Source organism: Neofelis nebulosa, chromosome 3 (genome assembly GCF_028018385.1).
Source record: "Neofelis nebulosa isolate mNeoNeb1 chromosome 3, mNeoNeb1.pri, whole genome shotgun sequence".
Taxonomy (NCBI): Eukaryota; Metazoa; Chordata; class Mammalia; order Carnivora; family Felidae; genus Neofelis; species Neofelis nebulosa.
The window spans coordinates 89,261,710-89,277,247 of record NC_080784.1 but is presented as its reverse complement, the minus strand read 5'-3'; the positions used below and the strand labels follow the sequence as shown (position 1 = coordinate 89,277,247).

Sequence of the window (15,538 nt, the reverse complement as noted above, 5' to 3'; positions counted from 1 at the left end):
TTTCCTGCAATTAATGTTTATAAATTATTTCTACAGCGGATGGTATGTGTGGCACCATGATTTCAAAATTAGTTTCAATAAATTAAGGGCCTGCATTCATTACAAGAGTGGCTTGATTACAATGCAACTCGTGGAGTTTAGAATGCGCCCCGCCTTTTGCGAAAATTGCTCGATGACATCCAACACTGCCGTTAATTCTGTTCATTATCGACCTCTCACGAGAAGATCTCAAGATCATATGTTCTGTTGTTGAAACGTCATTTTGTTCAGTATATGCAAATGTTAGCTGTTCACGGAAAACAGGACTCAGGGTACTGCAAAACTTCAGACTCCAGGTTAATAGCCCTTAGGCTGTAGCAAAGTGAAATGGCTTACGGGAACAAAGCACAGATACGGGTGTGTTTGCTTTTTTGGACTGATTACTCAGTTATTCCAATCATCCACCATTCTTTGGGTAGAGAAATAATTGTATATTTTCTGGCCTCTCACTATTTTGAAAGGGATTTTCATAGACCTAGAATATAAATCGCTTTTTTTTTTAATTGGAAAACATTCTTTTACCTTGACTTGTCACGTTTCCTTTATTTCCTTGTCTCAATATCCATGACCAAATTTGCCTGCATTTTTTTTAAATAAACTAATTATATTCCCCTTTTATATGGTGGTATGTTTTCTAGGAAATAGTGACTTTGAAATTTCTATTAGGCTTGTCACTGGAAAGTTTTAGACTAGGAAATTTAACTTTCCAAGCAACACCTACCAGTTAAAAGTACGAATAAGAAAAAAAATGGGCTCATGATTTCTGAGGACTAGCAATTGGGGAGAGAATCCTTTGAGCAATGTAACAGTCTATAAAGAGATTCTGAAAAGCCCAGGGAGGCCACTATCTCTTCATCTTTGTTTGAAACTGAGAAATAGAACTTTTGCAAGGAGGGAGCATCAAGAGGAGACAGGAATACCAAGATCGTTGGTTAAAGAAAATAATACAGCACACCCTGAAAGTATGACTCCCTAGAAAATATTACTAATGAATGAGTAAATGAAAGAAAGAATTACTAGAACATAAAGGTAGAACAATAAGTAGGAAACACCCTCCTACAATTAACAGGGTGTATTTGGGAGAAGTAATTTTGTATAAAGGAAACGCAGGCCAGTGGTGTTGCGCAATTTGTGACCATTTCATTTTATTTCATAATAACTCATGGAAGACAAGACCTGTGTTGCTTGCGCCCATTGCTCCGTGAGAGTACTTTAGAAAGCACAGCAGCTGATTGCACAAAATAAAATCTATTACATTTTTTGAAAGATTCACTTGAGTGAAATTTGAATTAGGACATTCTTGGTCAACGCCATCATTCAATGAGAGGTAAGATAAAGCCCCTTGAAGACGGGGCCACACACATTATAAGGAGCAGAAAAAACAAGACATTCAGAAGTTTTACTTAACATTAAATCTGGGTCATCCTTTTTTTTTTTTTTTTTTTTTTTTTCTAATCTTCCAAGTAGCCAGCTGTTCTTCGTAGTCTGGAGCGGTATTCAAAACGGCACTGATTGAGTGAAGATGTAACGAGAAACTAATAGAACACAGTTATGAAGAGACTAGGTAGAGTACAGTTAGTTTTCTTTAAATGCCTTTTGGTGAGATTACAAGAAATAATTACCAACAAGGTAATGCTGTTGTTAAAAGGAACAAGGGCATTATTAGTCTATATGTGGTGAATAAGAACAATGACATAATTTTCCTATTGAATATAGTCATCTCTCTTTGGAGCAATTTAGATAATCCAGGAGCCATTGGAATGATTAGACATTTGACAAAACACTCTGGTCATTTTATAGTCCTCAAGTATTTGGGGAGATAGAAGTATTGACAAAGGTTAGAGGAGAAAATAGATTAATGCATACAATATGTTTCCAGGCATGGGCTGAACCCAGAGGATATACTAAGGATTTCCTACCATGTAACAGCCAGCAAGAAGTGGTAACTCCGCATCTTCCATAATTCCTAAGAACACCCACATGAATAAAATTGAGAATATAATATGAAAGGCTGAAGTAAAATCTAGGGAAATGTACACAGGACCTGAAAGATTCCAGCCTTTTTTCTGAGTCTTTGATAAACACATACACTGTCATGTTTCAAACAGTTGATGGCCATCCTTCTTACAGACCTGTTTATTACGATCAGTCTCAATATTATTCCCTGTGATGCAGTTTAGAAAATAAATTTGTGCATTTAGTAAATGAACCAAATCATAAGCAACTGCATTTTTGCTCCATAGTCGGCTGCTTTGATTACTCGTACACTTAACTAGTCAACTTTAGAAGGGAAAATGTTCATTTTCCTTTGATGGAAATTAAGTACTTATTTTTAGAAAACTAAAAACAATCAAGGCATCCATTGTGCTCTTCTCCCATGAAAGTTGACTGATGTTTAAGAGTGACTAGGACCACATAATGACTGGCTACTAGTAACAAGTGGCTTTCTTTTAATATGGAATTTAAATGAGTTTTTAATGATCTATTTTCAGAATATTCCATATTCTAATAAAGTGACATAGTGAAAATGGGCAGCACAAGAATAGTATTCAAGAGAAAGGCTAGATGTATAAATAAAGGCGACATAATAAAGAAACAAAATTGTGTAGGCATTAAAACTACCTATTATATGGGGCACCTGGGTGGCTCAGTTGGTTAGGTGTCCAACTCCTGATTTTGGCTCAGGTCATGATCTCGCAATTTCGTGAGTTCAAGCCCGCATCAGGCTGTGCTGACAGCGTAGAGACTGGAGCCTGCTTTAGATTCTGTGTCTCCTTCTCTCTCTGCCCCCACCCCACCCCCCCACTCACACTGTCTCTGTCTCTCTTAAAATAAATAAATAAACTTAAAATTTTTTGTCTTAACTACCTATCGCTTAAATGGGTATTTTTCTTCAAAGTAACCTACACAAAAGTTATTACTCCAATAATAACTTTGTTCTAAGTATTTTTAAAACACCATTTTTGGAATCAATTCTGTACATAATACCAGTCATACAGAAAATCGGGCACTGTCACTTCCCATATCCCATATCAAGCCATGGAAGAGCTTGAATTCCGCCTCCTTTTTCAATATATCAAAATAAATATTCTTTACTCAGACTAGTTACTGCCTCCTCATTTTATTGACAGAGCCATACAATTATATTGAAGAAGTAAAAAATAGAACTCTTAGAACTACTTATTTAAATACAGATTCATGGTTCCTAAATTGTTTTCATTCTAGTTTGCTGAATTAGACGACCTGACCGCCCGTGAGTCAACCCACTAATCCACTCCTCCTTGACTATTGATCTGGTTACGTGGGGCTACTCTGTATCACCAGATAAACATTTAGGAAGAAAAGTGGCCTACACCGTCCCGCCTAAATGTCACAGTCTTGGGGATGTATTTTGGTCTTCAATTGCCACTTTAAACCAGTTCAATACTTGTGCAAATTCTGCCGCCAGTTGGGACTATTATCATTCCTGGCATAGTTGTTTACAATCCTAAGAATGGTCATGTTCCTCCATTTAGGAGGACAGGAGTCTGAGGATCAAAAGCTCTTAAATTACCATCTCCAATCTAAACAAAGCCTGTCAGCTCTTATCATTATGAGAAGAATTATTGTTTCTTAAAAATAGGTACAATATTGGCCGATGGAGTCCAGTGTGCATGGCAGATTTTTAAAGGGAAAAATAGCAAATACCAACAATACGCAATGAAATGTAAGGATGTAATCCCTGCCTTACAAAATGTTCTAAAATAAAAGGGCAATATTTAGTATCATAATCCCTCTCCAAAATCATCATTGCATTCCTGCCACTATTGTTTTCAACAAAATCCCTTGCCTTGGAAAGGATGGTGACAAATGGGACTTTAAAAAGTTTGTAGGTTGATGGCATGTATTACACGTCTACTGTGCGCTCTATTGACATAAAAATAATTAACCGTTTCTAAAGAATTTGCTGTGGTCCAGGCACTATTCTTAGAGGTTGTATAATCCTCATTTCAGGCCTTGTAAAGGGACCATGCCGGGCCTTGTTTTAAAGATAAGGAGATCAAAGTTCAGAGAAGTTAGTAACTTGCCCTAGGTTTCCTGTCTAAGAAATGGTAGAGCCAAAATTTAAACCCAGGTCTAACTCCAAAGTTTACGTTTTTATTAACTATTTCTAAGAGTTATATTTGACTTATCCTTGCTGTTGAAGTTTTAGTAGGAAAAAAATCTCAGTCTCTGGGAGCTAAAATATATAAACTGCTGTATATGAAAGTGTCTGTCGGCTGAAGAAACACAATTTAAACAATGCTTAAACCTGACACGAAACTCCACGTCCTATTTCGGGTTTCAAAAATGATTGAATAAATTCCTTTCGCTACTGGAATATCACCAGATTGGCACATGATGTATCTGTAATCTACTGTCCAATCCCAAATGGTCAGAGGACAAAGGTTGCTTCCATGGCATTTCTAAGCCAAAGCTGAAAGGCCAAAAAATCACTGGAGAAATTTGCTCTGGTGAGATTTCGGTTCAATTTTATTCTCCCTTGAGGTTTCAACAAACTTCAGATAATCATCTTGAACTTGGTGATGAACCAAACACAGATTCAGAGTATGGTTTTCTCAGAGGGTCAGCCCTTCCATTTAGAACACCGCACAGCTTAAAATGATGAGCCAAATGGGTCAGATGTTCAATACTTGGCAAAAGCCTCAGCTGTCATATTGAAACAATGTTGACAAGATGGCAGGCTTTAAAATAAATCCCCCATGGAGGCTGTTGATATCATTCTCGCTTTCCCTTCTGTCTCCTATCCAGTCTCGCTACTTTCTGGAGCACATGCCAATCGGGCAGATCATTTACTAGGAACTACAAGGACTGCACAATATTCCAATATTTATTCCAGCAGCAGGCGCCAATCATGGACGTATACATGAGGGGACATCCTTTATTCCCCTGCATGAAGTAAAGCGTGAGGCTTGATGCACATCTGCCCAAGCTATCAGAGGGCAGCCAAAGCCACCGCAGTCCTCACTCACCAGCTCTTAACCCTTTCCAGTCAATTTTATTGAATAAAGCGAGCACTGAGCACCATGAGTTTTTCTCCTAAACGATCCATTTTGGCAAATGCACTGAGAATGTTGATTAATTTCAGTTAGGTAGTAGAATCAATCCATCTTTCTGGTAAGCAAGAAGCTGGCTTACTAACTTTGAATTACACATCATATAAGGGATAGAGATATGGATTCATTAACTATTTGTGTGATAGCATTTCTTTATAATAAACTGATTTGGACTGCTTCAAATATAGCCTACAAGTTTAGCCCCAGGCATGACATTTAAGCTTTTAATTTCATGAACTTTCACATGTGTGCCCTAATCAATTACAGATAGAAATCTAGGTGCCTGGGTGACTCTGTCAGTTAAGTGTCTGATTCATAGTTTTGGCTCAGGTCATGATCTCATGGTTTGTGGGTTCAAGTCTGACAGTGCAGAGCCTGCATAAAATTATCTCTCTCCCTCTCTCTCTCTTCCCACCCCCCACCCCACTTGCATTCTCCCTGTCCCTCTTCCTCTTTTAAAAATAAATAAATAAATAAATAAATAAATAAACATTTAGAAAAATAGAAATATAGCCACACTGTGAGGAAAATTAACTTTTGATACATTACTTCTCTGTTCTAAATTGACCATTGGGGTGTCTGGGTGGCTCAGATGGTTAAGCGTCTGACTTTGGCTCAGGTCATGATCTCACTGTTCTTGGGCTCAAGCCCCACATGGGGCTCTGTGCTGACAGCTCAGAGCCTGGAGCCTGCTTTGGATTCTGTGTCTCCCTCTCTCTCTCTCTCTGCCCCTCCCCCACTCGTGCTCTGTCTCCCTTGGTCTCAAAAATAAACATAAAAAAATTTTTTTAAATAATTGATCATCTTGTAGATATAAGAGAATAATACGAGAATAACATAATGCAGGAGAAAAATACAGTGCCAGTAAATATAATTTGATATTAAGATGAGATTGTTTTAAATGACTCACATTGTCTTTGCCTTTACAGTCTATATAATAAATAATTGCCAATCCATCTATTTTTCAGTTATGAGATTTTGAAATTGGTATGTAGATATTTTAGTAAAGTTATTGGGGTAGCTGAAACCACCAGAACATCCGGGTGAATAGCTTTATTACAATGAAAAGTTGGAAAACTACTAAAATGATCAAGGGGAGCATTGAGAAAGCTCTCTTGCCTTTTTTTTTTTTTCTAAGTTTATTTTGAAAGAGAGAGCATGAGCGGGGTGGGGCAGAGGAGGAGAGAGAGAGAGAGAGAGAGAGAGAGAGAGAGAGAGAGAAAGAGCGTGCGAAAGAATCCCAAGTAGGCTCTGTGCTGTCAGCACAGAGCTGGGCTTGGGGCTCCATCTAAAAAACCTTGAGATCATGACCTGAGCCATGATCATGACCTGATCCGAAATCAAGAGGCCAATGCTCAAGGTGACTGAGCCACCCAGGTGCCCTGAGAAAGTTCTCTTATATTAACTCCACCTGTAGACTATTCATCTTATTAGTGTTTTCAGAATACTGCAACCATGGACAATTAAAAAGGTAGCACTTGAAGGGGCCATAAGACGATCTGAGTCAGTCATTTACAAATGGGTGAGGACGCTTCCTTCCAAAGCTACTGTCAAGGTGCTAAGAAGAGAGAGCAGGGAGTTGCCCACACCTGCTTCACTCAGAGCCACTCCCACCCTTCTCCTCCTTTGTGTTTTGTTTTGTTTTAAGCAGGGTCCTCTTGGAAAAATAAAATACTATCACTAAGGGAAAAATTAAAAACCATGGAACCTGAGGGTATTATGGTAAGTGAAATAAGCCAGGCAGAGAAAGACAGATACCATACGTTTTCACTCATATGTGGATCTTGAGAAACTTAACAGAAGACCATGGGGGAGGGGGAAGGGAAAAAAAAGTTACAGACAGGGAGGGAGGCAAACCATAAGAGCCTCTTAAGGATTGAGAACAAACTGAGGGTAGATGGTGGGTGGGGGAGAGGGGAAAGTGGGTGATGGACAGGGCGGAGGGCATTGTTGGGATGAGCACTGGGTGTTGTATGGAAACCAATTTGACAACAAATTATATTAAAAAACAAAACAAAATAAAACAAAAAACCATGGATCTTGTCTAGGGTACTCCTCATTTTATAAAGTGACTAAACTGAAGCTGAGAAAAGTGAAATGATGAGGCCAGTGTCACCCCCCCCACCCCCGCCAGTTAATGACCAGGTCAGAACAGTAGCAGCTCTTCCCACTTCTGACACTAGAACCCATCAGACCCTTTCAGAAGACCACAGCTTTCCTCGTGTTGTTGTTTCTTCTGTCTACACTTCCCAATCCTCTTTTTCTCCCGGATGCACCCTACTCATTTTTCCAGCATAAATCCACAGAGCCCTTTTGGAACCCCAGCCAGTTTTATTCACTTACCAAAGTCTGAAGCAAAGTACTGGCGGGATCTGGCTTAGGTGTGAAGGCAAATCCAAGGCTAGAGTGAAAATGTCACTTCATTTCAGGATCACCAGTACTATCGTGATCACCATGACTGCGTCACCATCAACATCTTCATCATCATCCCCTATGTTATACTGCACTCCCTAGTGGTTTATTCACATGGATGTGACTTCACTTGATGATGGTCAACAAATATTTTTAAGTATCTTAATAAGCCAAATGCTAGGAAAATCATTATTTGTACTTTTATTATTATTTTTTTTTAATGTTTATTCATTTCTGGGAGAGAAGGAGAAAGAGTGAGCGAGGGAGGGGGAGACAGAGGAGCCAAAACGGACTCTGTCCTGACAGCAGTGAGCCTGAGGTGGGGCTTGAACTCACGAACCGTGAGATCATGACCTGAGCTGAAGTCAGACGCTCAACCGCTCAACCGACTGAGCCACCCAGGCGCCCCTGCTTTGTGCTTTTAGATAGACTGCTTTGTAACCAGCCACAATTTGTTTGGCATGTGCAATGGCTCTCATAAAATAGGTTTTTAAATCTTTTAAGTCATCTGTTGTTATGCCTCCTGTTGCTTTTTTTTGAACAGAGATGTGTTTATAGAAAACAATCTGCAGATTACTGGTTAACAAAACTAGACATAAAACCAACACCGTCAACCACAGAATCCAATGGCAAAAAGTTAAGAGCTAAAAGCAGAATCAGCTGCCGGCTGACTGCAGGAGTGCTATAGCCTTGAGTGACCTCCCTGCAGCTCTTGATGCTAATGATCATGCCCTCCTTCCTGAACCTTCCATCCCCTTTGTTTTATATATCACTGCTCTCTTCGTAGCTCTTTGAAGCTTCCTTCCAAGTGCCATTTTATGGCTTTTCTGACCCTCCACATATTTTCATACTTTTGAGTATTTGCTCATGATCGTCTTTCCTTTCTTCCTCTCTGCTTGAACTTCTCATCTTCCAAGATTCATCTCAGATACCACTTCGTTTCTAAAGTCTTTCCTGACCATCCAGACTGGAATGATATGTTCCTTCCTCTTTTCTTTTTTAAAAATGTGTTTAGTTTTTCAGACAGGTAATGCATTCACATGATTCAAAAACCAAAAATATAAATAGGCATGCAGTGAAGAGCCTGTTTTACACCACCGTTTTCTGTCATCCAATTTTTCTTCTTGTTGATTGAGTTTTGTGTTTCATAAAATACTTATGCATAAATAAGCAAAGATAAGCATAATTTTCCTCTGGTTTTACAGAAATGCTGCATACTGTACAATATGTTCTGCACCTGCTTTTTTCTCACTTAATGCTAAATGTTTTGGAGAGCGGTAGTTTTATATTAATACATAAAGTGCATATTAATACTTCATTTTCTTACAACTGTATAGTATTTTACTGCAGAGTTATTGCATGATGTACTTAATCTGTCTCCTCCTGATGGAGCTTTGTTTCTAATTTTTGCTATAATGAGCAATAGTCCTGTAGCAATTAATAGCCTCATAATATGTCATTTTGCAAATATGGACTATTATACCTACAGAATAAATTGGAACTGATCTACCAGACAGTATGAAATTTTCATAAACATTTCCCATTGCCCTGTACATATGTGTGTATAGCAATTTACACCTTCTCAAGAAAGACGTGAAGTACATATTTAACCCATATTTTTGATAGCACGGGGTTACCAGACTTCTGTATATTTATCAATCTTAATAGGTAAGAGATCTTATTTCAGTGTAATACTAATTTGCATTTCTTTTATTATGATTAAGCTTGAGTACCTTTGCACAGTTCTAAGGATCATGCGTATCTCCTTTTTAATTAATTATTTGTTTATATGATTTCCACATTCTTCTGCTGGGTAATCTGGCTCATTTATGGATGCTCTTTATATATTAGGGAAATGGGATCTTTTTCTGTTATATGAGCTACAAATGTTTTCCAGTTTGTGCTATTTGCTTTTAACTCTGTTTAGAGTAACCCCCTTCATTCTCTAGCTGCCTATTAACTATTCATTTATTATTGAACTCATCATATTATGTCATAAATGTTTCTATGTTTGCTATCATATAGGCACACGTATTGTTGCTATTAGGCTTTGAAAATCTCAAGAGCAGATATCGTTTCTTATTCAGCTGTCTTATTCAGGCCTCTGTTCATTAGCACAATGCCAGGTGCCTAAAATTCAGCAACAAATTTTCAGTGAATGAATCTTTAGTGTCTGCTTATTTTTTTTTCTTCTGAGTTTAAGCTGCTGCTAAATTGGAATGATTAAACTGGTGTTAGCTACATTTAACAGCATTTACAGCACTGCTCTGTTGTGGCTCCGCGTCTCCTTTCCTGATTCTATGATACTTGAAACAATGTTTTTTTTTTATATTTATTCACTTTTGAGAGAATGAGAGAGAGAACAGGGGAGGGGCAGAGAGAGAGGGAGACACAGAATCCAAAGCAGGCCCCAGGCTCCGAGCTGTCAGCACAGAGCCTGACGTGGGGCTCGAACCCATGAGCAGCGAGATCATGACCTGAGCCGAAGTCGGACGCTTAACCGACGGAGCCACCCAGGCGCCCTCTGTTCTGTGATGCTAAACTGAATAATAACAAGCAGCAATTATTTCGAAGACTGACTTCTATCTGGAGTACAATTCAAAAAATGTCATGACTGTGCGTGCGTGTATATATGTGTATGGGGTAGAGTGGAGGAGGCAGGCCCACATAACCATTTATGGTCCTAAATTTCTTTTTTTAGTCTATAAAATAAAACAAAGTTTCATTTTTTAGTCTATAAAATAGGCTTTACCAGAGTAAAGCCTCCTGGCTTGGCCCTTTGTGCCAAGATCCCTAGTCCCAGAAACCTGTTTAGAAATGATATCTTTGAAGTAAATTAATAGAAAATTCAAGAGAGTAAGAGACTGACCTTTCAATGAATCCAACATCAGTTAGAGCACATCTGTTTGTTCTTTGTGTTCTTCCTGGCGTAACCTAAATACAAATTTTAGGATATCTTTTTATAGAAAAAAAGTGAAAATTTGATTTTTTTTTTTGTATCAGCCACTTCTTCTCATTTTTATTGCTTCTCAAGTGTTTCTACAGTTGATTGAAAACACAGCAACTCCTCAGGCTGTCTCTAAAATAAAGGCTGTTAGATTAGCAGGGGTGGAAAGAAGGTATGGAACCCCCACGCACATGGTCATCCATAATTGTCTCTTTGGTTCACACCTCGATGAGGCGCCAAGATGTCTGCTTGCTTTGTTTGGTTTTTAGGTCTCCGCGCTAGCCTGCAGTAGCATAAGAGCATTCACCCTGACTCACCTTCCCTTTGTGTTTCTTTCTTTCTTTCTTTCTTTTTTTTTTTTTCCCGCCACTGATGAGTGCACAAAAAATAAACAGTTTTCCTATGGTGCTTGATAGCACTCAAATGTGCCAGGGCGAGGACCCCTTTTCTAGAAAATGAAATAAAACATATGGAAGGAAACTAAGAACTCTTGTCAAAATTATTCCACTGTGAAATTAGTTACATTCCACAAGAAAATATAATCATGCCAAGGGTTTCTGTCTTCAGTGACTCTCATATAAACTGCAGCAGGAAAAAAAAAATCTGGTGTTCAGCTTCATAAGTTGTCAGTGCCATTGGCTACCTAAACCCATTCATATTTGATTATTTTCAGTCCACTGCAACTTCTATACAGCCCTGGTGGATATTTCTTTGCTTCATTGAATAAAACATTCACATCAGTCTATGATTGTGTTGCCGTTGTCCTTGCTATAATTAACACAGCAGCAGATTAAAAAATACTACTTAAAATAACTGGTGTACAATTCACTTCCAAACAGAATACACATAAAAAAAGATTATCCAACAGAGAGCTGCCAAATGTACTGTAAACTGGAAGGGTTTCAATATCCTTTAAACACTCGGCTAGAAGCTAACTGAACCACATCTCTGCTGTCAGTAGAGCATGAAACTCTGAGATTTGTTTCAGTTTCCATCCAGTCTCTGCCAGTTAAAACTAAAGACTTCCACCGCGTAAATACATGTTTCCATTTTTGCTGGCATTGTCTACTCTCTTTTTTTTTTAAACAATTTTTTTAATGTTTATTTATTTTTTTTTGAGACAGAGAGAGACAGAGCATGAACGGGGGAGGGTCAGAGAGAGGGAGACACAGAAGCTGAAACAGGCTCCAGGCTCCGAGCTGTCAGCACAGAGCCCGACGCGGGGCTCGAACCCACGGACCGCGAGATCATGACCTGAGCCGAAGTCGGACGCTTAACCGACTGAGCCACCCAGGCGCCCCTGTCTGCTCTCTTTTATAAGCAATACATTTCCCTTTCAGGGATGCTTGAACCTTTTATGAAGATGACACTCTGAAAGGCACTGTGGCATAACAAACTTCCTCACTTTCATCATCATCCTCATCACCACAGTCTTTCTGGTGCACACACAGTTGTGAATGGCACCATAAAGAAAATCTAATAGACCCCATCCTTTCCCCTATAAGAGCGTATCATGGAAAACACGCACACACACACACATGCACAATCTAGAGAGGGAGCAATGCATGCAAACAGTAGACCCTGCTCAAAATCCTCTGTTGGACTCCCATTTCTTATCAAATCAAGTACAATTTCCTCAGCCTGTCATTCAAAGACTTCTACTATATGAACCTAGATTATCTTTGCAGCCTGTGTTTTACCAGTCTCCTGAGTGAATCTCCTATTCCTAGTAAACCAGATTACCTGCAGTTCCTGTATCATTGGTCTGGTTTCCATTATCTGGTCCTGCCTCCCAGATAAGCAGAGAATCAGAGTCCCAGAGTCAACTCATCCGAAGTATTGGTGCTGGCTGCCTGCTTCAGGGGAAGATGGGGAGAGGGATAGGGAGGAAGAGGTGCTCCTTGTAGTCTTATCACGAGGCAGCTAGCATGCCACTAAGGGCATGATCTGAGTCAGATCATCTCTCAGAGCTGCTGATAAGAAAAATCAGGCAGACATCTAAATAAGTTATTGGTTTAGATGAATGCTACAGAAATAAGGAGTCTGTGGTGGACCCGGGAGGACAGACATAGGACAAGAGACATGTTTCAAAGTGGAGAGATTGAGACGCAGTCTAACACTGTATAAAGGAGCGGGGAAATGAAATGTTTTTTCCTACAGTGGCTGCTTCTCTGGGTGGCTCAGGACAGAGAGGTAAGAATGTGAGTGGAGCTAAAAGCCACTTCAGTGCTTGATACATTCTTTCTGCACGGAACATTGCCCCCCACTAGTCCCACGCACATCCGTGATTCAAGACCCACCTCAAATATCATCTCTTCCATGAAAACTTCTACCCTTTCAAAAGAGGCCCTCTTTGCCTCTCTGCCACTCCATCGTACACATTGATAATACTTGGTGGCCTTCCTGAGGCAGATTGTGGATTACAGTCTTTGGCATATTTGTCTCATATCTTTACTATATTATATGTACTACAAATTATGGATCTGCTCTTTTTAAATATCAACTGTAGCAACTACAAACTCAGACGTATAATTGTTGCTCAGTAAATACTGTTAATATTAGCTAACATCTGGATGGGGGACAAATATTTGCATGATCTATGGAACAAGGAAAAAGGTATCAAGGTCCAAATATTTCTCTGGATGCTTTCCTAGTTGGCCAGTATCATTGGCATTCCTACAATATGTTTTATAGAGATAGCTGGATACATTCAGCTTATATTCAATATTTACTTACAGTTCCGCAGGGGCCAATTTGCTAATTTGTCAGAATAAAATTATCCACCATAATCTTAAGGGATATGGAAGATGTTGGAATAAATATTACCACAGATATATAGTAATGTCCACTTTCATATTCTCTTCAGTTTTTCTTGGCACAGCCAAGAAATCATTTCATCCCAACTAAAAGTCTGATACCAAGACTAATTTAGGTTATGTTTTCATTAAAATTTAGTTTGCTTTTCTTTTTTTTTTAATTTTTTTTAACGTTTTATTTATTTTTGAGACAGAGAGAGACAGAGCATGAACAGGGGAGGGTCAGCGAGAGGCAGACACAGAATCTGAAACAGGCTCCAGGCTCTGAGCTGTCAGCCCAGAGCCCGACGCGGGGCTTGAACTCACGGACCGCGAGATCATGACCCGAGCCGAAGTCGGACGCTCAACCGACTGAGCCACCCAGGCGCCCCTAGTTTGCTTTTCTTAATGTAACAATCCTTTTCCACTATATTATCCCTTTATTAAGTTCACCATTTTGGAAGTACATGTTTGAAATCTATATTTTAAGGAAGGAAAAATCTTGCAGTATCCAAAATAAAATGATCCTTGAATGCTCCTTGTGTTGGTTGCAGAAAGATTAAGGATAAAATTTCAGCCAAGCTCCTAGCAAAGTCTATTGCGTATTATAAAATATATTTTATGATTAAATATTATCCCCAAATTTATCTCATTTTTCCTACTTTCCCATTCTCCAATTTTCTTAATTAATAAAAATGGTATCTTGGGGCACCTGGGTGGCCCAGTCAGTTAAGCATGCGACTTCAGCTCAGGTCATGATATCACAGTTTGTGAGTTTGAGCCCTGTCGGGCTCTCTGCTGACAACTTGGAGCCTGGGGCCTGCTTTGGATTCTGTATCTCCCTCTCTCTCTGCCCTTCCCCCACTTACACTCTCTCTTTTTCTCTCTCAAAAATATATAAACATTAAAAAGTTATAAAAATAAATAGTATCTTATAAGCCCCTTTCAATACTTTTTATGTTAACAACAGTATTTATAATAAATACATAAAATTAAAGTGATCCACTGTTATTTACATTTTGACATCCTGAAGTCAAATATGTTACACAGAAGTATAATATTATTATATAAGAAAGAAATTTACCCTTTTAAGTACATTTTCTTGAAAGTAGAATGAATTCAAAACCGGCTGAAAGGTTCAGGAAAAATCTGTTGGTCTCCTAATTTGCTCCTAACATTGAGGGAATCCATTTATTAATTTTGTCTCTTACTTTCTCCTCTAAAGGGTAAGATAAATAAAACTTTCATCTGCCCATCTACCTTACTTTCATAATTCTAACATAAAGTATATATAAAGGTGAGAAATCTTGACTTTCAAAATACTTTGTAATAGTTACAGAGCTGAAAGATGGTAAGAAATGCAGAGTGGTCATATTCATTATAGAACTTGCTTTCCAAGGCTATGGGAGTGCATCAAGAAAATAAACCATAAATATGATACATTCTTGGCTATGCAGCACTTAAAAGACCCTTTATAATATGTAGTTATTCCACTAAACCAAGATGAAAACTTCGGATGTGGAGCTGATTTACAGCATTTTGTCAAACCTTTTTGACATATATTTTGCTTTTGTTAGTTCACATCTAATGGCTAATTCATTTTTTTTTTAATTTTTTTTGACATTTATTTATTTTTGGGACAGAGAGAGACAGAGCATGAACAGGGGAGGGGCAGAGAGAGAGGGAGACACAGAATCTGAAACAGGCTCCAGGCTCTGAGCTGTCAGCACAGAGCCCGACGTGGGGCTCGAACTCACAGACCGTGAGATCATGACCTGAGCTGAAGTCGGACACTTAACCGACCGAGCCACCCAGGCGCCCCTAATTCATTTCTAATTAAAATGTTCCAAGATTTAATATTTTGACTAAAAACAGTCATTGGAAGGCCAGCGCTAAATACAAAATTTCACAAACGCAAAGTCCATCCTTTTTTAATACGTGCAAACTCTCCACGAGCCTGTTTATGAACTGGTTATTTACATGTGTGGAAAGTGAGCAAATGTTATATTACTGCTGACTCTGAGGAAGGCACTTGCTGTGTGGGCAGAGAACGTCGAAGCCATTTGTGAAGGGAAGAGTATGTCACCGAAATTAATGTAGTAGACTAGCCTCATAAGTCATCTCTGCCATTCTGCTCCACCATACTGCTGGCAAGAGTGGAGGTCAATATTCCATGCATTTAGAGCATACAGAGCCTATTTATTTACTTCGGGACTCACATTCCCTCATGTAGTCAGGATACAAGAAGA

At 38.9% G+C, this 15,538-nt stretch overlaps 1 protein-coding gene across 1 annotated transcript in view; it reads right to left on the bottom strand.

Moving 5' to 3' along the window:
* The window catches only part of SLC7A11 (solute carrier family 7 member 11), a 167,722-nt gene that overhangs the window by 41,210 nt on the left and 110,974 nt on the right, over nt 1-15,538 (bottom strand). The window lies entirely within an intron of this gene.